The sequence below is a fragment of the Emys orbicularis genome, chromosome 21 (genome assembly GCF_028017835.1).
Source record: "Emys orbicularis isolate rEmyOrb1 chromosome 21, rEmyOrb1.hap1, whole genome shotgun sequence".
In the NCBI taxonomy this organism is placed as follows: Eukaryota; Metazoa; Chordata; order Testudines; family Emydidae; genus Emys; species Emys orbicularis.
Window position 1 is genome coordinate 15344931 of NC_088703.1, and position 23721 is coordinate 15368651.

General features: G+C 50.5%; 1 pseudogene; it reads left to right on the forward strand.

Annotated features, from left to right (window-relative positions):
• LOC135893242 (butyrophilin subfamily 3 member A1-like) overlaps positions 1-23508 on the forward strand; it is a 46824-nt pseudogene extending 23316 nt beyond the window's left edge.
• Positions 23509-23721: the final 213 nt, after the last annotated feature.

The following is a 23721-nucleotide window of genomic DNA, read 5'->3' on the forward strand; positions in this document are numbered from 1 at the left end:
GACCTCCTGAGGTCCCTTTCATCCCTGATAGTCTATGATTCTCTGAGTCTATGATTCTATGAAACGTGTGTTTGTGCTTTCACACTGTAATGAGATAGGACAATCACCACACAAAATATATAATCTTCACTCACCTTCATGATCATCTCCCCCTGCCCTGGAAATATTCAAACACTGAAGTGTTTCTAGCTCACATTTCACTATCATCCTTAACAATGGAGAGTGAATATAGCGCATATGGATCAGTGGGTCTTAATGAGGCTCTGTGCAAACTTCCTCCATGCAATTCTGTGGCTATATCTCAATTCTGATCTTCAAAATCCCTGCTATCCAGCCCTGGGCTCCCACACACATAGCTCTGCGAGGGCCCCTCAATCACCTCATGCAGCCCTCTGCTGTCCCTCCCGTGCGCTCTCCCACCCCAGAGGTCTGCCAGTGACCCTCAGTCCAGACCTGCAGCCGGTGATCGTATTAGGAACATGCAAGCTGTACAATTGCAGAAAACCCTGAGGGAGCAAGGGGCCCCCTGAAAACCAGATCTGGCCCACCAGGCGTCGGCTGCTCCACCTTCCTCAGTGCTGCCCAAGGCTCCAAATGGTGGAAGGTGTGACCTCGTACACACCATACATGCTAAGATACTCATAGGGGCCTCAGAACTAAGCTGTGCAGCGGGTCCCCTGGGACAAATACCACCACTGCCTGAAGCCCCCTGCTATCCCAGCCCTGGGCTTCCTCCCCCAGCACTAGATCTACTGGCTTCCCTCAGTCCCCACCCGCAGCTTCCTTCCTATCCCAACCTGTAGTCCCTCAGTCCTGTCCTGCTTCCCCCACTCCTAGTCTAGGCTGGGCCTCAAATAAACAGTTTCAAAACCGTACTACGCTCTGTACGGGCTCTGTGAGGTGCACTCTGAGGGGTTCCACCACCCATATTGTTCCATGAGGACTCGAGACAGGGCCTGACCCCACATCTTTAGAGGTGGACAGTAGCTTCAGTGCCACACAGCCCCATGGAGCACTACCCCAGTTAAGCTCCTGTCAGCCACTGATCCTAGAGTCACACATTTTTGCAAATCAGCACCACAAAGGGATTGCCCGGCACAGAAATAGAAGGTCTGAGGCCAGGTGACAGGCTGTGTGATACATATTCTGGTGTAATGCTCCATTACTTCATTCCATACAGTGCCATCAAGGGGTGGGGAGTGTTGGCCTTTGGCGCAACTTGTGGGCTCTGTTTAGGGACTGATCTGTTCATTGTCTGTTCATTAACAACAGTTTTGTCTTACATGTCCTATCAGTTTTGAGACCCTTGGCTCATTTGGTACTTGTCTGCCTGCCCAAACTGGGAAGCTCACTCCAGCTGCAGTGTAGATGCACTTAGACATTGGAATAATCCTACGTCACTGTTCTTGGAACAATTCACACTGAACCCATGATATTCTCCTTTTCTTCTCTCCCCAGAATCCCAGAAGCAGCATCAGGAGATTGGTAAGTTCATCCACCTCCCCAGAAAAGCTCCTGGGCAGCAGCTCCCAGCCACACATGTTGCTGAACAGATACAGGAGCACCGACACCGCAGGGCAGAGCTGAGTGAACAGTTCAGGCCAGAATCAGAATCACATTACCTATCCCAGTCTGACCACAGCACTGTGAGTCTTAGGCAGCAGACACAGGGTCACCTGCTCTCATATCTGGATAGACAGACAGGTGTCACCTTGCCTTTGACAATCCAATGCCGATCACATTGTTCTGATACAGGAGAAGGCTCTATAGATGACTGCTGAAGTGCAGACTCCTGGGGCTAGAATTGTGGCTGTGGAGTGTCTGTAACTAACCCCAGTCGTTATGGGGCACACAGCATTACACAGCTCCTGTCTCTGTGTCTGACTCTTTTCTCCTCCCAATTTCAGAGACTGAGAAGAGGAAGAACAAGCAGCTGGTATCAGGTACTTGGGTCAACCCCTGATAAACATGTGTCTGTGCTTTCCCACTCTGATCATTAGGAATATCACCACATACAATGTGTGAACTTTAGTCACCATCACGATCATCTCCCCCTGCCCAGGATAGAAATGTGAACTGCAGAGTTAGCAGCTCATATTTCAGTACCATCCCTAGCAACTGAGAGTGAATTTAAAGCCTATGGACCAGCAGGATTCTGGCTACGTCTCCACTGCCCAACAGTTCACAGTACTGGGGTGTGAATAGGAATGCACACCAAAGTGCTGCTCTGTAACCACCCCATGTGGATGCTGTGGGTGTGAACTAAAAGGTCCCTAGTTTGCATATATATAGTCCTATTTGAAAAGTAGTTTGTTAGTATGAACTAGGTGTTTAGTGCGCACCAGCAGGATCCATATGGAACAGTCCCAAAGCAGCACTTTGTTGCAACCTGCAAATCACACACATAGGCCACACTACGGGGCTGTATAGACAGGCCCTTAGTGAGAGGCTGGGCAAATTTCCACCATGCAGGTCAGTGGAGATATCTCAATTCTGACCTGCAAAATATCTGCCATCCCAACTCTGAGCTACCCACATGCGCACAGCTCTGCTGGTGCCCCTCATTCCCCACCATCTACCTCCCTGATATCCCATCCCTGAGCTCCTCAGTCCTGTACACTCCTTTTCCCCCTGCACCTTCGTCCTTATACTCTAGCTCTGGGCCTCCAATGAACAGAGACTGTCACCCCACCCACCGCTTCCCGGCTATCCCAGCCCTCAGCTCCTCAGTCCTGTTTCCCCTCTCCCAGTCTTGGTCGGGGCCTCTGTCATAAACATACAGCTAAGGGTAGCATAAAATCCCTCTTTACCCTGTAAACAGATAATTCCTCTTTTACCTGTAAAGGGTTAAGAAGCTCAGATAACCTGGGTGGCACCTGACCAAAAGGACCAGTAAGGGGAGAAGATACTTTCAAATCTGTGGGGAAGGTTTTTTGTCTGTGTCTCTCAGAGTCAGCAAGAAATCAGGACAGGGGAATTACAACTCCTTAAGCATATCGGAACTAAGCATCTAGTATAGTAGAAATAGTAAGTAATAGCAAAGAAATGCGTTAGGTTATCTTTTGTTTTAGCTTGTGAATTTTCCCTGTGCTCAGAAGGAGGTTTATCCCTGTTTTTGTAACTTTAAAGTTTTGCTTAGAAGGGAAATCCTCTGTGTTTTTGAGTCTTTTTTTATTCTGTAAAGTACTTACCATCCTTATTTTACAGAGTTGATTCTTTTACCTTTTCTTTAATTAAAATTCTTCTTTTAAGAACCCGATTGATTTTTCATTGTTCTTAAGATCCAAGGGTTTGGGTCTGTATCAATTGGTGAGGATATTATTCTCAAGCGTCCCCAGGAAAGGGGGTGTAGGGACTTGGGGGGATATTTTGGGGGAGGTAGGGCTCCAAGTGTCCCTCCCTGAAAGTTTGTTTAAGTCACTTGGTAGTGGCAGTGATACTAAGACAAGGAAGGAATTTGTGCCTTGGGGAAGTTTTTAACCTAAGCTGGTAAAAATAAGCTTAGGGAGTCTTTCATGCGGGACCCACATCTGTACCCCAGAGTTCAGAGTGGGGAAGGAACCCTGACAACCTCAAATGAACAGAGCCTCCAAACCCAACTACCTCTGTGTGGGCTCTCTGAGGTGCACTCTGATGGGAGCCATCACCCACATTGTTCCACTAGAAATTGAGAGAGAACCTGACCCATTTATCTAAGGGCTGGTCCACACTAACCCCCCAGATCGAACTAAGATACATAACTTCAGCTACGTTAATAAGTCGAAGTATCTTAGTTCGAACTTACCGTGGGTCCAGACGCGGCAGGCAGGCTCCCCCGTCGACTCCGCGTACTCCTCTCGCGGAGCAGGAGTACCGGCGTCGACGGCGAGCACTTCCGGGATCGATCTGGGATCGATTTATCGTGTCTAGACAAGACGCAATAAATCGATCCCAGAAGATCGATTGCTTACCACCGGACCAGGGGGTAAGTATAGAGGTACCCTAAGGGTGAACAGTAACTCCAGTGACACCCAGCCCCACAGAGGCCTTCCCCAGCGAAGCTTCTTCCAACCACTGACCCTAGAGCAGTAGTTCCCAAACTTTAACAGCCCGTGAACCCTTTTCACTAAAATGTCAAGTCTCAGAAACCCCCTCCTAAAAATGAATATTTCCAGGGATTTTCTCCTTTACCTGAATATATATCATAAAAGCAATGATCTTGGAAATATAAAATTGGTTTTTAGGACATGCTGATTACACACTATGTATTATTAATTATTATTTATCATGACAGTATTTTTATTACATTATGAAAAGGGCAACACTCTTCCAAGATTTCACTTTCGTCGCTTGTATCACTTTGAATAAGCCTGTTATAATACACGGCTCGTAGGTTTCATCAAGGAGTATCAGACGTGAAACAGCTTGAAGAGATTTAAGAAGCCAACTCAGGGTTCCTCCTACACAAGCATTCAGGTCTTGAACAGTCCAGGCAAACAACACACGTTACAACAAAACTTAAACTTGTTCTTCATAATAATTTTAAGAACAACACTAGCTGCCTATTTAATTTTAAAACCAGCAAAAAATATCCACCGCCCTTTGCATTTCTTATAAGGAGTCTTGAAGTTTAAATCTCAGTGTGATAGATATGCTTGCTTTGATCTGCTTAGCTCTTGGAAGTCCAGGGGCTCCGGGCTGCTGGCCCCGGGGTCCCTAGGGACAGCTCTGTCCGCCATTAGGGATTTTTTCCCCGAGAACCACCTGTAACATTTTGCAAACCCCCAGGGGTTCACGAACCCCAGTTTGGGAACCACTGCCCTAGAGTTACACGCTTTTGCAAATCAACACCACAAAGGGATTGCAATGTATGGTCTTCAGTCACCTTCATGATCATCTCCCCCTGCCCTGAAAATATTCAAACACTGCAGTGTCTGTAGCTCACATTTCAGTATCATCCTAAATGATGGAGTGAATGTCGTGCATATGGACCAGTGGGACTTACCGAGGGTCTAGGCGAACTTCCTCCATGCAATTCTGTGGATATATCTCAATTTCCATCTGCAAACAATACTGGCCTTCCCTTGTACACACAGACCTGCCAGTGCCCCTCAATCCCAACCTTCAGCCTCCTGCTATGCAGCCCCGATCTCCCACACTTACAGCTCTGCCATGGCCCCTCAATCACCACCAGACGTGCCCTGCTGTCACAGCCCTCAACTCTCCAGTCCCACAGCTCTGCTGGTAGTGGCGGATTTAGAGTTAATGTGGCCCTGTGCTCAGCTTCATTTTTGAGGCCCCCCCACAGCACCCAGCCAAGAAAAAGAACATTCTCTCTTATCTCACCCTTGCCCCCTGTTTTTCATTCTTTTTTTTTCAGAAGTTTAAGGTTAACTATAAACGGACTGTCCTTCTAATCATGCCGGACTCCAAGGGGAAGTTTTGTCAAAATATTTAACCTCTGAGGATCAAAAAGTGCTTTAAACTAAGATTAACTAAATCAATCCTCTGAATATTCCTGTAAGGTGGATAAGGAGTATATAGAAATCACTTCCGCCACTGCTGAAAAGTAGCTACCTCTGTGGTAGAACACAGCAGCTATTTAGCAGAGCACAAAAAGACTACACCACAACTGAAGGGCCAAAACTTAGAAGAAAACATCATATTAACTGACTCCATTCCATGATTTGGGAAATTCCAGATCAGAATCTTTTAGCTCAGGATTTTAATGCTCCAAACCTAAATCTCTATATGTTTGCTTAAAAGTGGTATACATGCAATACAGAACATGGCACTTCACAAAAAATATATTAAGCCTACATCCTTGTGCCAAAAGAGCTTACCATCTGAGGCTGGCTTGTGATTGTGCATTTATCTCTGAGTAAGAGGCAGCATGTAGCTGTACCGACCCGTGATGATCCCTGAGTGGCACCGAGTTGGACTCAGATTCTCATTGCTTTCTTGCCCACAAATGTGGAGGGAAGTCATTTACTGCAGCCTTTGAAAGGATGCAAATTCCTCCCGCCCCAACTTTCATGCTCTGTCAGCTCTCCTCGCTGGTGGGGAGGAGAGCCGAAACATCACCATCCCCCGGCCGCCTCCCATGGGCTGCGCCCAGCCACCGCTCACCAGGGTGCGGGGCACAGTGCAAAAGTGGGCTGGAGGACTCAGGGTGAGCAGGAGGCAGCCACGCAGCCAGAGAGAAGCAGCAGTTGCCCCATCAAAGTGCCGCTTCTCTCTGGCTGGCTGACTGACCGCCCTGTGCTCCTCCTGCATCCCCCGGCCCACGTTCACGCCGCTCTCCACCTCACGTACCTCCTGCCTGCTCCCCTGAGGCTGCGGGTGAGCCTCGCTCCATGCTCCCCTGCTCCTCACAGGTTCTAACATCCCACCCCCCTCAGTCTCCTCCCATGGATCGGGCTGCCCGAGTGCCTGGCCCACGAACCCCATTTCGTTGGGGGGCCCCATGCCAGGGCATCGTGTGTTTCATGGTAAATCTGCCCCTGTTTGCCGGTGACCCTCAATCCTGACTTTGCAGGTGACCATCAGTCCTGATTGCCTTAGGCACCTCCAAGCCAGGCAATTGCAGGGAACCCCAAGATAGCGAGGGGTCCCCTCAAAGTCAGACCTCACCCACGAGGCATCAGTTGCTTCGTCTTGCTCAGTGCTATCCAGGCTTCTGAATGGTGTCTTCTGCCCACACGCCATACATGGCAGGTCACTGGTAGGAGCCTTGAAACTGAGCTGTGTGGGGGGACCCCATGAGACAAACACCATTGCTGCCTGCAGTCCCCTGCTATACCAGCCCTGGGCTTCCTCCCCCAGCCCCAGCTCTGTTGGCATCCCTCAGTCCCCCCCGCACAGCCTCCCTGCTATCCCAGCCCCCAGCTCCTCACCTCTGTTTTACCCCCTCCTAGTCTAGGCCTGGGCCTTGAATGAACAGAGCCTCCAAACCCTACTATGTGCTATATGGGCTTTGTGAGGTGCACTCTGATGGCAGCCACCACCCACCTTGTTCCACTAGGAGCTGAGACAGGACCTGACCCCACATCTGTAGGAGTGAACAGTAAATATGGTGCCACTCAGCCTCACGGAGCCCTTCCCCAGATAAGCTCCTGCCAACCACTGATCCTAGAGTCACACATTTTTGCAAATCAGCACTACAAAGGGATTGCCCGGCACAGAAATAGGAGGTCTGAGGCCAAGTGACAGGCTGTGTGATACATATTCTGGTGTAACACTCCCTTACCCCATTCCCTACAATGCCATCTTAGGGGGCAGGGGGCGGTTGGCCCTTGGTGCAATTTGTGGGCTCTGTTTAGGGATTGATCTGGGACCTTGTCTGTTCATTAATAATAGTTTTGTCTTACATGTCCTATCAGTTCTGAGAACTTTGAGTCATTTGGTACTTGTCTGCCTGCCCAAACTGGGAAGCTTACTCCAGCTGCAGTATAGATGCACTTAGACTTTGGAATAAACCTACATCATTTTTCTTGGAACAATCCACAGTGAACCCATGATTTTCTCCTTTTCTTCTCTCCCCAGAATGCCAGGAGCAGCATCAGAAGATTGGTAAGTTCATCCACCTCCCCAGTAGAGCCCACGGGCAGCAGCTCCCAGCCACACATGGTGCTGAGCAGATACAGAAGCACCAACAAGGCAGGGTAGGGCTGAGTGAACAGTTCAGGCCAAAATCAGAATCACATTACTTGTCCCAGTCCGACTGCAGCACTGTGAGCTCTCTGCAGCAGACACATGCTCTCATGCCTGGATAGAGAGAAAGGTGTTACCCTGCCTTTGACAATCCAATGCCGATCACATTGTTCTGATGCAGGAGAAGGGGCCAGCTGCTCTCTATAGTTGGCTGCTGCTGTACAGGCTCCTGGGGTTAGAATTGTGGCTGTGGGGTGTCTGTAACTAACCCCAGTCGTTATGGGGCACACAGCATTACACAGCTCCTGTCTCTGTGTCTGACTCTTTTCTCTTCCCCATTTCAGAGACTGAGATGAGGAAGAACAAGCAGCTGGAATCAGGTACTTGGGTCAACCCCTGGTAAACGTGTGTCTGTGCTTTCCCACTCTGATCATTAGGAATATCACCACATACAATGTGTGAACTTTAGTCACCATCATGGTCATCTCCCCCTGCCCAGGATAGAAATGTGCACGGCAGAGTTGGCAGTTCACATTTCAGTACCATTCCTAACAACTGAGATGAATTTAATGTCTATGGACCAGCAGGATTCTGGCTACATCTCCACTGCCCAAAAGTTCGCAGTACGGGGGCGTGAATAGGAATGCGCACTGAATTGCTGCTCTGTAACCACCCCATGTGGATGCTGTGGGTGTGAACTAAAAGGTCCCTAGTTTGCATGTATATAGTCCTATTTGAAGAGGACTTTGTTAGTATGAACTAGGTCTTGTTTAGTGCGCACCAGCAGCATCTACCGGGGGCAGTCCCAAAGCAGCACTTTAGTATAACTTGCAAATCAATCCAACATAGACCAAACTATGGGGCTGTGTAGACAAGCCCTTAGTGAGGGGCTGGACAAACTTCCTCCATGCAGGTCTGTGGAGATATCTCAGTTCTCACCTGCAAAATATCTGCCATCCCAACTCTGATCTCCTGACATGCGCAGTGCTCTGCTGGTGTCCCTCATTCCCCACCATGTAATTCCCTGCTATCCCAGACCTGAGCTCCTCAGTCCTGTACACTCCTTTATCCCCCTGCACCGTCACCCTTATATGCTTAACCTGGGCCTCAAATGAACAGAGACCTCACTCACAGCTTCCTGGCTATCCCAGCCCTCAGCTCCTCAGTCCTGTTCCCCCCCCTCCCAATCTAGGTCTGGGCCTGGAAACAACAGAGCCTCCAAACCCAACTACACACTACAAGAAGGATGTGGAGAAATTGGAAAGAGTCCAGCGGAGAGCAACAAAAATGATGAGGGGGCTGGAGCACATGAGTTATGAGGAGAGGCTGAGGGAACTGGGATTGTTTAGTCTGCAGAAGAGAAGAATGAGGGGGGATTTGATATCTGCTTTCAACTACCTCAAAGGGGGTTCCAAAGAGGATGGATCTAGACTGTTCTCAGTGGTACCAGATGATAGGACAAGGAGTAATGGTCTCAAGTTGCAGTTGGGGAGGTTTAGGTTGGATATTAGGAAACACTTTTTCACTAGGAGGGTGGTGAAGCACTGGAATGGGTTACCTAGGGAGGTGGTAGAATCTCCTTCCTTAGAGGTTTTTAAGGTCAGGCTTGACAAAGCCCTGACTGGGATGATTTAGTTGGGAATTGGTCCTGCTTTGAGCAGGGGGTTGGACTAGATGACCTCCTGAGGTCCCTTCCAACCCTGATATTCTATGATTCTATGATTCTATGAACTACGCTTTGTATGGGCTCTGTAAGGTGCACTCTGATGGGTCCCATCACCCATATTGTTCCACTAGAAGTTGAGAGAGAACTTGACCCACATATCTAGGGATGGACAGTAACTCCAGGGCCACCCAAGCCCACAGAGCCCTTCCCCAGCTAAGCTCCTTCCAACCACGGACCCTAGAGTTACACAGTTTTGCAAATCTACACCGCAAAGGGATTGCCTAGCACAGAAATAGGAGGTTTGTATCCCGGGTGACAGGCTGCAGTAGTGCAGGCCTCTCTCTACCTGATACATGATCTGGTGTGATGGTCCCTTACCTCATTCCCTGCAATGCCATCAGCTGGGGGCATTGCCCCAAGGGACAATTTGTGAGTTCTGTTTTAACGCTGATTTGGGACTTTCTCTATTGTTCATTAACAACAGTTTTGTCTGACATGTCCTGTCAGAGCTGAGACCCTTGGCTCATTGGGTACGTCTACACTGCAGCTGGAAGCAACCTTCCTAGATCGGGTAGCCAGACACAGGCTAGTTTTTCTCGAGTGTCATAAACAGCATGTAGGCAGTCAGTCCTAGTGGTTGGAACAGGAGTCAGGTGTGAGGAGACAGGCAGGGTAAGGTTACCAGGAGATCAGAGTCAGGGGGTAGGAGCAGGTAGCACAAGGGAAGCAGAACTCAGTAGTGAAAATCCTATTTGCATGGAGAACTTACTGGTCCTGTGCTTGGTTTAAATAGACCAGCAAACCAGTCAGGACCCACCCTGTTCCACTAATCAGATCCCTGGATTGGAGTCCTCTGTCAGATTTGAGATTGTAGTTCTGGTAGCTGTCAGCAGGTCAGTTGGAGGTGGGTTGCAACTTACTGGCTGAGAAGAGCCCTGTGGACCAGGCTTCAAGACATCTCCCTGGCATCAGTCCCTTGCCAAGTGAGACCCTCTGGGCAACATTGGGCCAGGCTTTTTGAGGTGATTTTTATGGAATGCTCATATTAGTGCAGGGGCGGGTATACTTTCTGCCATGGCTCAGGTGTGCTGGGGGCCGTATCCCTCTCAGATAAGGTACCAAAGCCTGTCAAAGAGGTTTTCCATGTAGGGTTTCAAAAGTGAGACTTGAAACACCAGGTGAATCTCCTGAGAGTGGGGTAATTGACATTCAAAGACTGAGATAACCTGTTTCTGGATCCTAAAGGAGTCAAGGAACTGAAAGTCTAGCTTGCGAGTCGATCTGTCTGTGCAGAGATGCTCCATTGAGAGCCATACTTTTTGTCCCACTGTGTAGACAGGGCCTTGCTGTTGATGGGCTGCATAATGTTTGTAGTCTTGTCTCGCCTGTTCAAGATGTTTCCTCACTCATGAACCTGATTAATCCGCTGTACTAGATCCGAGGCGGCTGGGCTGGGAGAAGACATAGGTAATTGCAGATGGAGTCGGGGCTGGTACCCATACTAAGTACAAAAGGGTCTTTTTTGATCCATGTCTGAATGGTCTATGTTGTTATATTCAAATTCAGTGGAAGGGAGAAGCGAGGGCCAGTCATTCTGGTGGTGGCTGACGTAACATCACAGCTACTGTTCAAGGATCTGGTTGGTTCTTTCCTGTTGGCCACCGGAATTGGGAGGATGAACAGAGAAAAGACACGTGTGCACCCCCATGAGGCATAGGGCCTTCCACCGGAACCGGCTTATGAACTGAGACCCCTGATCAGAGGTGATGCGTTCTGGAAGGCCGTGGAGATGAGAGTTTGATACTCTAGGGCCCTGCTGTGGATTTAGCATGCCTGTAGTAGCAGTGTATCTGGGAGCAGCATGGGCAGCAGCTTAGGGTATTTGCCTGACTATGTACCAGGAGGTTCAAACAAGTTTGTTCTTTAGCGACTAGCCCAAGCTCCTGCATGTGCTGCCCTGCTACTTTTAGCGCACTGGCTCAAGCAGATCTTGCATGTGTCTGCCTGCCCAAACTGGGAAGCACCCTCCCAGCTGCAGAGTAGACGTACCCAAAATTTGGAGCAGCCCCATACTGAATCCAAGATGATCTTCTTTTCTTCTCTCCCCAGAGTGCAGCAAGCTGCGTATGACGATTGGTAAGTTCATCCATGTCCCCAGTAGAGTCCCTGGGCAACGGCTCCTAGCCACACACGGTGCTGACCAGATCAAGAAGCACCGACACTGCAGGGCAGGGCTGGGTGAATATTTTGAGCTGAAATTAAAGTTACCCCAGTCCCACTGCAGCACTGTGAGCTCTTTGCAGCAGATACAGGGTTACCTGGTCTTATGCCTGGATAGACAGACAGGTGTCACCTTGCCTTTGACTATGCAAAGCCATCACATTATTCTGATGCAGCGGGAGTGGCTAGCTTCTCTCTAAAGATGACTGTTGGAGTGCAGGCTCTTCTGGGCCAGTTCCCAGAATGTGACTCACGTTTCCATGCTTTGTTGCCAAGGCCAGATCCCAGATGTGAGCCCCGATCATCTGCATGGCCATGCCCTAGTTAAAACTGGAGTGTGTAGCTTTGATGCTCCAAAGGGCTGTTAGTAACACACAACCGGATTCCCCTTAGACGAAGGGTTGCGAATGTCAGAGTTATATCGGGATCCAGACCCACATCTTAAATCAAGGTTAGATGCTTTGCAAATCCCAGGGCTCCTGCGTGTTGGTGTGTATCACTAGCTGCCACTCCCATGTCTATCAAAGCTTCTGGCTCCTGCACTGGGACTGGGAGTGTGGCTGTGTGGTGTCTGTAACTAACCCCAGTCATTATGGGTCACACAGCTCCCGTGTCTCTGTCTAACCCTTTTTCTTCCGCATTTCAGAGACTGAGAAGGATAAGAACACACAACTGGAATCAGGTATTTGGATAATACTTAGTAAACGTGTGTTTGTGCTTTCACACTATAATGAGATAGGACAATCACCACACAAAATGTATAGTCTTCAGTCACCTTCACAATCATCTCCCCCTGCCCTGAAGATATTCAAACCCTGCAGTGTCTGTACCTCACATTTCAGTATCATCCGAAATGATGGGGTGAATGTTGTGCATATGGACTAGTGGGACTTACTGAGGGTCTGGGCAACTTCCTCCTATTATGCTCTGTACGGGCTCTGTGAGGTGCACTCTGATGGGCCCCAACACCCACATTGTTCCACTAAGATTCGAAACAGGATATGACCCCACATCTTTAGAGTTGGACAGTAGCTTCAGTGCCACACAGTCCCATGGACCCTTCCCCAGCTAAGCTCCTGTCAGCCACTGATCCTAGAGTCACATGTTTTTGCAAATCAGCACCACAAAGGGATTGCCCGGCACAGAAATAGAAGGTCTGAGGCCAGGTGACAGGCTGTGTGATACATATTCTGGTGTAACGCTCCCTTACCTCATTCTCTACTGTGCCATTAGTGGGCGGGGGTATGCTGGCCCTTGGGGCAATTTGTGGGCTCTGTTTAGGGGCTGATCTGGGACCTTGACTGTTCATTAACAACAGTTTTGTCTTACATGTCCTATCAGTTCTGAGACCCTTGGCTCATTTGGTACTTGTCTGCCTGCCCAAACTGGGAAGCTCTTTCCAGCTCCAGTGTAGATGCACTTAGACATTGGAATAACCCTACATCACTGTTCTTGGAATGATCCACACTGAACCCATTATGTTCTCCTTTTCTTCTCTCCCCAGAACTCAAGGTGCAACATCAGAAGATTGGTAAGTTCATCCACCTCCCCAGTAGAGCTCCTGGGCAGCGACTCTCAGCCACACACAGTGCTGAGAAGATACAGAACAAAAGCACTGACACTGCAGGGCAGGGCTGAGTGAACGGTTTAGGCCAAAATCAGAATCACATTACTTATCCCTGTCTCATGCAGTGAGCTCTCTGCAGCAGACACAGGGTTACCTGCTCTCATGCTTGGATAGACAGACAGGTGTCACCTTGCCTTTGACAATCCAATGCTGAACACATTGTTGTGATGCAGGAGAAGGGACCAGCCGCTCTCTATAGATGACTGCTGCAGTGCAGGCTCCTGGGGCTAGAATTGTGGCTGTGGGGTGTCTGTAACTAACCCCAGCCATTATGGGGCACACAGCATCACACAGCTGTGTCTAACTCTCTTCTCTTCCCCATTTCAGAGACTGAGATGAGGAAGAACAAGCAGCTGGAATTAGGTACTTGTGTCAACCCCTGGTAAACGTGTGTTTGTGCTTTCCCACTCTGATCATTAGGAATATCACCACATACAATGTGTGGATTTTATTCACCATCACAATCATCTCCCCCTGCCCAGGATCGAAATGTGCACTGCAGAGTTGGCAGCTCACATTTCAGGACCATCCTTAACAACTGAGAGTGAATTTAATGCCAGCAGGATTCTGGCTACGTCTCCACTGCCCAACAGTTCACAGTATGGGGGTGTGAATAGAAATGCACACCAAAGTGCTGCTCTGTAACCACCCCATGTGGATGCTGTGGGTGTGAACTGAAAGGTCCCTAGTTTGCATGTCTATAGTCCTATTTGAAGAGGACTTTGTTAGTATGAACTAGGTGTTGTTTAGTGCGCACCAGCAGCATCCACATGGAGCAGTCCCAAAGCAGCACTTTGTTGCAACCTGCAAATCACACACATAGGCCACACTACGGGGCTGTATAGACAAGCCCTTAGTGAAGGACTGGGCAAATTTCCTCCATGCAGGTTAGTGGAGATATCTCAATTCTGACCTGCAAAATATCTGCCATCCCAACACTGAGCTCCCTACATGCACCCAGCTCTGCTGGTGCCCCTCATTCCCCACCATCTACCTCCCTGCCATCCCAGCCCTGAGCTCCTCAATCCTGTAAACTCCTTTCCCCCCCTGCACCTTCACCCTTATACTCTAGCTCTGAGCCTCCAATGAACAGAGACCCCATCCACCGCTTCCCTGCTATCCCAGTCCTCAGCTCCTCAGTCCTGTTTTCCCCTCTCCTAGTCTAGGCCTTGGCCTTGAATAAACAGAGCCTCCAAACCCTACTATGCTCTATATGGGCTCTGCGAGGTGCACTCTGATAGGCCCCACCACCCACATTGTTCCACTAGCATTTGAGGCAGGACCTGACCCCAAGTATCTAGGGATGAACAGTAACTCCAGGGCTACCCAGCGCCATGGAGCCCTTCCCCCGCTACGCTCCTTCCAACCACTGACCCTACAGTTACACACTTTTGCAAATCAACACCAAAAAGGAATTCAGTCACCTTCATGATCATCTCCCCCTGCCCTGAAAATATTCAAACACTGAGGTGTCTTTAGCTCACATTTCAGTATCAGCCGAAATGATGGAATAAATGTCATGCATATGGACCAGTGGGACTTACTGAGGGCCTGGGCAAACTTCCTCCATGCAATTCTGTGTATATATCCCAATTTCCATCTGAAAAATCCCTGCTATATCAATACTGGGCTTCCCACGTCCACACAGCCCTGCCAGTGCCCCTCAATCCTAACCTACAGCCCCCTGCTATATAGCCCCGGTCTCCCACACACTCAGCTCTGCCAGGGCCCCTCAATCACCAGCAGCAGTGCCCTGCTATCTCAGTCCTCAACTCTCCAGTCCCACAGCTCTGCCCGTGACCCTCAATCCTGACTTTGCAGGTGACCATCAATCCTGATGGCATTAGGGCACCTCTAAGTTGTGCAATTGCAGGGAACCCCAAGATAGTGATGGGTCCCCTCAAAGCCAGATCTCACCCACCAGGCATCAGCTGCTCCATCTTACTCAGTGCTACCCAGACCTCTGAATGGTGTCTTCTGCCCACACGCCATCCATGGCAGGTCACTAGTAGGGGCCCTGAAACTGAGCTGTGCAGGGGGCTCCCATGAGACAAATACCACCACTGCCTACAGCCCCCTACTATCCCAGCCCTGTGCTTCCTCCGCCAGCCCCAGCTCTGATGGCATCCCTCAGTCCCATCCACCACTTCCCTGCTATCCCAGCCCTCAGCTCCTCAGTCCTGTCCTGTTTCCCCCCCTCCTCGTCTAGGCATGAGCCTCAAATGAACCTCCAAACCCTACTATGCTCTATATAGTCTCTGTGAGGTCACTCTGATGGGAGCCACCACCGATCTTGTTCCACTAGGAGCCGAGACAGGACCTGACTCCACATCTGGAGATCTTGCATGTGTCTGTCTGCGCAAACTGGGAAGCACCCTCCCAGCTGCAGAGTAGATGTACCCAAAATTTGGAGCAGCCCCATGCTGAATCCATGATCTTCTTTTCTTCTCTCCCCAGAGTGCGACAAGCTGCATCTGACGATTGGTAAGTTCATCCATGTCCCCAGTAGAGCCCCTGGGCAGCGGCTCTCAGCCACACATGATGCTGAGCAGATCTAGAAGCACTGACACTGCAGGGCAGGGCTGAGTGAACATTTTGAGCTGAAATTAGAGTCACATTAGTTACCCCAGTCCCACTGCAGCACTGTGAGCTCTGCAGAAGATACAGGGTAACCTGCTATTATGCCTGGATAGACAGACAGGTGTCACCTTGGCTTGGACGATGCAATGACATCACATTGTTCTGATGCAGTGGGAGCGGCTAGCTGCTGTCTATAGATGACTGTGGGAGTGCGGCTCTTCTGGGCGAGTTCAAAGAACGTGGCTCATGTTTCCATGCTTTGTTGCCAAGGCCAGATCCCAGACGTGAGCCCCAATCATCTGCATGGCCATGCCCTAGTTACATCTGGAGCGTGTAGCTTTGATGCTCCAAAGGGCTGTTAGTAACACAGAACATGAATTCCCCTTAGATGGAATGGTTGGGAATGTCAGAGCTGTATTGCGATCCAGACCCACATCTTCCATGAAGGTTAGATAATATGCAAATCCCATGGCTCCTGCATGTTAGTGTGTCACTAACCACCAGCCCCACTGCTATCAATGCTGCTGGCTCCTGCACTGGGTCTGGGAGTGTGACTGTGGGTGTCTGTAAGTCACCCCAGTCGTTATGGGTCACACAACATCACACAGCTCCTGTGTCTGTGTCTAATTCTTTTCTCTTGCCCATTTCAGAGACTGAGAAGGATAAGAGCATGCGACTGGAATCAGGTACTTGGATAATCCCTAGTAAATGTGTGGTTGTGCTTTCACACTATAACGAGATTGGACAATCACCACACAAAATGTATAGTCTTCAGTCACCTTCACTATCATCACCCCCTGCCTTGAAAATATTCAAACACTGCAGTGTCTTTAGCTCACATTTCAATATCATCCGGAATGATGGAGTGAATATCGTGCATATGGACTAGTGGGACTTACTGAGAGTCTGGGCAAACTTCCGCCCTACTATGCTCTGTACGAGCTCTGTGAGGTGCACCCCAATGGGCCCCAACACCAGCCCCAGCTCTGTTGTAATCCCTCAGTCTCCACCCACCACTTCCCGGCTATCCCAGCCCTCAGCTCCTCAGTCCTGTCCTGTTTTCCCCCCTCCTCATCTGGGCCTGAGCCTCAAATGAACCTCCAAAACCTACTATAGGCTATATAGTCTCTGTGAGGTCACTCTGATGGGAGCCACCTCCCATCTTGTTCCACTAGGAGCCGAGACAGGACCTGACTCCACATCTGTAGGGATGGGCAGTAAATCCAGTGTCACGCGTCCCCATGGACCCTTCCCCAGCCAACCACTAACCCTAGAGTTACACACCTGTGCAGATCAGCACCACAAAGGGATTGCACGGCACAGAAATAGGAGATCTGAGGCCGGGTGACAGGCTTCAGCAGTGCAGGCCTTTCTCTACAGGATACATGCTCAGGTGTGATGCTCCCTCTTCTCATTCCCTTCAATGTCGGTAGCTGGGGGCAATTTGTGGGCTTTGTTTGGGGTTTGATCTGGGACTTTGTTTCTTGTTCATTACCAACAGTTTGAGCTGTTGGTTCTGAGACCCTTGGCTCATTGGGTACGTCTACACTGCAGCTGTGAGCGAGCTTCCCAGTTCAGGGAGCCAGACACACGATAGCTCTGTTTGAATTAGCGCGCTAACAGCAATGTGGCTGGGGTAACAGGGGCTGCGGCTCAGGGTAGCCATCTGTGTACTTACCCAGGGGGTGCGAGAAGGTTTGTGTTTGAGCAGCAAGCCCAAGCCATTGCATGTGCTACCCCCGCGACCCTGCTACTTTTAGCGCACTGGCTCGAGCAGAGCTAGCATGTGTCCGCCTGCTCAGACTGGGAAGCTCACTGCCAGCTGTAGTACAGATGTATCCAAAGTTTGGAATAACCCCGTGTCACCCTGCTCAAAATGACTGTCATAACTATAAAGGGAAGGGTAACAGCTCTCCTGTGTACAGTACTAAAAATCCCTCCTGGCCAGAGACTCCAAAATCCTTTTACCTGTAAAGGGTTAAGAAGCTCAGGTAACCTGGATGACACCTGACCCAAAGGACCAATAAGGGGACAAGATACTTTCAAATCTGGGGGGGGGGGAAAGCTTTTTGTTTTGTGCTCTTTGTTTGGGGGGTGGTTCGCTCTTGGGACTAAGAGGGACCAGACATCAATCCAGGCTCTCCACATCTTTCTGAACAAGTCTCTCATATTTCAAACTTGTAAGTACAGCCAGGCAAGGCATGTTAGTTTCTCTTTGTTTTCTCAACTTGTAAATGTACCTTTTTGCTAGAGTGTTTATCTCTGTTTGCTGTAACTTTGAACCTAAGGCTAGAGGGGATTCCTCTGGGCTCTTTAAGTTTGATTACCCTGTAAAGTTATTTTCCATCCTGATTTTACAGAGATGATTTTTACCTTTTTCTTTAATTAAAAGCCTTCTGTTTAAGAACCTGATTGATTTTTCCTGTTTTTTAGATCCAAGGGGGTTGGATCTTGATCCACCAGGAGTTGGTGGAAGAGAGGAGGGGGGATGGTTAATTTCTCCTTGTTTTAAGATCCAAGGGGTTTGGATCTGTATTCACCAGAGGATTGGTGAAGAGTCTCTCAAGGCTACCCAGGGAAGGGACTAGCATCGAGAGTGGTGGCAGCGGACCAGATCTAAGCTGGTAGTTAAGCTTAGAAGTTTTCATGCAGGCCCCCACATTTGTACCCTAAAGTTCAGAGTGGTGAAGCAGCCTTGACAATGACCCACACTGAACCCATGATGGTCTCCTTCTCTTCTCTCCCCAGAATGCCAGGAGCTGCGTCAGAGGCTCTGTAAGTTCATCCAGCTTCCCATTAGAGCCCCTGGGGAGAGGCTCCCAGCCAAACACAGTGCTGAGCAGATCTAGAAGCACCGACACCACAGGGCAAGGCTGAGCTAACAGTTCGGGCCAAAATTAGAGTCACATTAGAGTCACCCCAGTCCCAGAGCAGCGCTGTGAGCTCTCTGCAGCAGACACAGGGATACCTGCTCTCATGTCTGGATAGACAGACAGGTGTCACCTGGCCTTGACAATCCAATGCCGATCACATTGTTCTGATGCAGGATAAGGGGACCAGCCACTTTCTATAGATGACTACTGCAGTGCAGGCTCTTCTGGGCCAGGTCCCAGAATGTGGAGATGAGCGAAAGACCAGATTCAGGCCCCTGTTTCCATGCTTTGTTGCTAAGGCCAGATCCCAAATCTGAGCTCCAATTATCTGCACGTCCATCCCCTAGTTACAGCTGGATCCTGTAGCTTTGATGCGCCAAAGGGCTGTTAGTAACACAGAAAAGGAATTCCCCTTAGTCAGAAGGGTTATGAAGGTCAGAGCTGTATCGAGATCCACACCCACGTCTTCCATTAAGGTGAGATCCTTTGCAAATCCCAGGGCTCCTGCGTATTGGTGTGAATCACTAACTGCCAGCCCCGCTCCTATAAAAGCTCCTGGCTACTCGGACTAGAAGTGTGGCTGTGGGTGTCTGTAACTAACCCCAGTTGTTATGGGGCACAAAGCTTCTGTGTCTAACTGTTTTTTCTCTCCCCCATTCCAGGGTCTCAGCAGGAGTAGTGGTTCTTCAGTTACTGTCCCTGTGGGTGCTCTACTCTAGGTGCACTAGTGCCCCGTGCGCCTTTGATCAGAGATTTCTCGTGACAGTGTCCATTCAGCCCAGGCATGTCAGCCCCATGCCATTTTTATATAGCAAAGGGGGCCAAAGTGCAGCTCACGATCTGGATGTGGCTCTTTTACAGTTAAAATGCAAGTCACGGAGGCCCCCCCCCACACACACACAGCTTCAATTTTCCACCTACCAGACTTGGTGGGGAAGCTCAGGGCCTTGCAGCAGGGTCATGGGGTGGGGTTTTATGCCCAGCAGGGAGGGGTGTCTTGGAGCTTCAGCCCCATGGGGAACGCTTGCCGGGGCTTGGGGATTTAGCTGGAGTGGGTCTGAAGCCCTGAGCCCCAGCAGGTGCCACCCATGGGGCAGAAACCCTGACCCCCAGCAGGCACACCCCAGCTTTTGAACTTCTGAAGATTGTCATATGCAGCTCGGGGGCTCAGTAAGTTTGGACACCCCTATTATATAGTATTGCATATGCGAACCACCATCAGTTCCTTCTCTGCCACAAAGGTCCCAGCAGAGAACTCTGAAGCAGAGGGGATGGAGGGCGGGAGTGGAGCACCCATAGAGACACATCTCGAAGAACCACAGTTACAGCACAGGGTGAGTGACCATTTCTTCTTGCAATCAGGTACTTGGCTAATCCCTAGTAAATGTGTGTCTGGGCTTTCACACTGTCATGGGATAGGAAAGTCACCACATGCGCTGTATGGATTTCACTCACCTTCATGATCATCTCCCCAACCCCAGGGCATAAACAAACACGGCAGAGTTGGCAGCTCAGGTTTCAGTATCAGCCTTAATGACAGAAAGTGACTCTAGTGCGCAGGGAATGGCGGGACACGGGGCAGGTCTACACTAGGGCTTATGATGATATAACTGACGTCGCTCAGTGGTATCTAAAAGCCGCCCCGCTGAGCGACACAAGTTACACTGATGTAAGCATCAGCGTGCACAGCACTGCATTGGCGGGAGATGCTCTCCTGCTGACATAGCCACCACCGTGCAAGGAGGTGGCGTAATTATGGAGAAAGAAGAGCTCTCTCCTGTCAGCATAAAGCAACTTCACCAGAGGCGCTACAGCAGTATTAGTGCAGCAGCGCCGATTTAATGTTTCTAGTGTAGACTGGCCCTTAGATAGGTGCTGGGCAAACTTCCTCCGTGCAGTTCTGCGGAGACATCTCAGTTCAGACTTGGAAAATCCCTGCTCCCCAGTGCTGGGCTCCCTGCCTGCACCCAGCTCGGCTGGATCCCTTTGTGCCCACCTGCAGCCTCCCAAAATCCCAGCCTTGGGCTCCCACACACGCAGCTCTGCCAGTGACCCTCAATCCTGACCTGCAGCTAGTCATGGCATTATGCACCTGCAAGCCATAGAATTGCATGGAACCCCAAGGCTGCAAACTGCCCCCTGAAAACCAGATCTGGCCCAACAAGAGTTAGCTGCTCTGTCTTGCTCAGTACTGCCCAGAACTCCAAATGATGTCCTCCGCACAGCGTGACCTCGCACACACCACACATGGTAGGGACCTGGAATCGAGCTCTGTAGGGAGTTCCCATGGGACAAACACCTCCACTGCCTGCAGCCCCCTGCTATCCCAGCCCTGGGCTTCCTCCCCCAGCCCCAGCTCTGTTGGCATCGCTCAGTCCCCACCCACAGCTTCCCTGCTATCCCAGCCCTCTGATCCTTAGTTCTGTTCTGTTTCCCCCACTCCTCATCTAGACGTGGGCCTCAAATGAACAGAGCCTCTGAACCCTATAATGCTCTGCAGGGGCTTTGTGAGGTACCCTCTGACACCACCCACATTGCTCCACTGGGAGTTGAGACAGGACCTGACCCCACATCTTTAGGGGTGGACAGTAAAACCAGCCCCACAGTTCCACATAGCCCTTCCCCAGCTAAGCTCCTGCCAACCACTAATCCTAGAGTTACACACTTGTGCAAATCAGCACCGCAAAGGGATCACACGGCACAGAAATAGGAGGTCTGAGGCTGGGTGACAGGCTGCGGCAGTGCAGGCCTCTCTCTATGTGACACGTGTTCTGGTGTGATGCTCCCTCCCCTCATTCCCTGCAATGATGGTAGCTGGGGGCAATTTGTGGGCTCTGTTTAGGGGCTGATCTTTTGTCTTTTGTTCATTAACAACAGTTGTTTCTGACATGTGATGTTGGTTCTGACACCCTTGGCTCATTGGATACATCTACACTGCAACTGGGAGTGAGCTTCCCAGCGCAGGTAGCCAGACACACTAGCTCCCAAAATTCCCAATCCATTGGGGGCCACCATGGCCAAACAGCAGTTTCTTACTGGCCTGGATTCTGCTCTGGGTGACACCAGTGTAAATCCAGTTTCTCTCCAGTGAAGCACATGGAGTTACAGCAGTGCCCCTGAGAGCAACATTTTCTCCAGTCCCTGATACTGAGACAATATAGAGGCACCCCAGAGAGCTGGTCATTACTATTAGCAGAGATCTCTGGATGAAAGGGCCTGTCTCTCACTTCATGCAGATGGGTCATTTCTCCTTCAGCAGTGAGGGCCCATGAACCACATGTAAAGTGATCACAGGGTCACAGAGCAGTACCCAGAACTGAGCCCTCTGCCCAAATGACAGGGAATAACTCCGTCTCTTTCCGTTTGAGACAAGGTGCCTGCAGAGCTAGGTAAGAGGACGTGTTTTCATGTCACATTTCACATCGCTTGGTTCCTTTCCATTTGCCAATGACCCCTCTCCCAGAAGAGCACCTCCTGTGGGAGCGAGTTCCCTGCATTTGCTGGGCCCCTGACCATGTTTGTTCCTCTTCCCTTGCAGATTTCAGGAGGGCTCGGAGCTACATGGGTGAGTGAGGCTGCGAGGGGCTGAGCAGACGCTGCACTGGGGTCAGTGGTATCAGCGTTATGTAGCTGAGCTGTCAGAGGTGTGGGGTCCCCATGGGGCTGGATGCCACAAATGGGCCTGAACACGCTGCCTTGAGCTGTAAACCTCACCCCCGGGCAGCTCCCTCGCAATCCCCCCCTCAGCTTGTCCTGACGCCCCCCACATCTCCATTGGCCCTTCAGTGATGATCCATCCCTACCCTGTCAGCTCCCCCAACAGCCCCACTCGGCCCTCCCCCTCCATGTGCAGGGGGGAGTGAGAGGAAGCAAAGAGCCCAAACCCTGGTCCACGGCCAGATCCAGGCTAGCCACCACAACCCTTAATACTCTGTCCTTTGCTCCAGCTGTCCTGTGAGATTATAGGGTCCCCGACTGACCTGTGGCTAACAGGGTTATTCTGGTTTCTCTCCCCAGTTTGTGTCACCCTGGAGCTGGTTTGCAAACACCCTGAAATCACCATGTCTGAGGATGGCAGAAGAGTCCAACACAATCCCCAGTCTCCATGACCGATTGGCCTATCCGGGGCCCTGATAGCCCTGGGGAATGAGGGGTTTGTGGACAAGGATCATTATGCTTTATGGGGTGGGGTTTTCAGGGGGTACTGGGAGGTGGGGGTGAGGGACAGCCCGGACTGGGAGCTGGGGGTGTTGAGTGAGTCTGTGAGGGACAGTGAGATGGGAGAGGCAGGTGAGACTCCTTGGGCTGGGGTGCTAGGCTCTGGAGAAGTATGAGGGATGATATCACCCCAGGGAGGCTGACCCTGCGATCCAGAACTGGGCTGTGACGCCGACGTGATTGGGGAGTATCTGGATCTAGAAGGGGGCGTCTCATTTTATAGTGTCAGTTCAGTGGCCCTTAGCCTGGAGATTCCTGTGGAAAGTTCTGAGAGATTATTCCCATTCCTCAGCCCTGGTCACACTGCGGGGAGGGACCAGGGGAAACCCCTCAGCATCTGTCCCCAACAATCACTGGGATTTACCCCAGAAATTAGGAGTTAGTGGGTCTGTTATTCAGGGAGATCCCACAGCCCTACACAGCCCCATACCCCCAGTGACAGGAAGAAGCAGGAAAAATCACAGGGCCACCTGCAACAGGAGAAACAACCCAGCCCCTGGACAGCGTCCTGTCCCTGGAGACAAGCAAGTGAGAGAAACAGCTCATGTGGGATACAATAAATCTGAAAGCATTTGCCCACCAACCTGCTTCCCAAGTGGAGGAAGGGGCATAAAACAGAGCAGGAGCCTCCACAACTGCAAACAGCCCCCAAAGAGAAGGGGGAAAAGAAACCTCAAAACTCCAGGGTCTGAACCCCTCCCGTGTGGTAAAGGGAATCATGAGAGAAACACTCAGCACTTGACTCCAGAGGTGTCTCTGGAGCTGACTCTTGTTCCAGGGATACCAGGGCCAGGAAATACGACTGGGGAATCAGACCCAAACGCTGACACCTGGGAAAGAACCTCATCCTACAGGAAACGTGGGGAAATGGCGACACATCAGATGTTTCCTCCCCCTGAACTCAG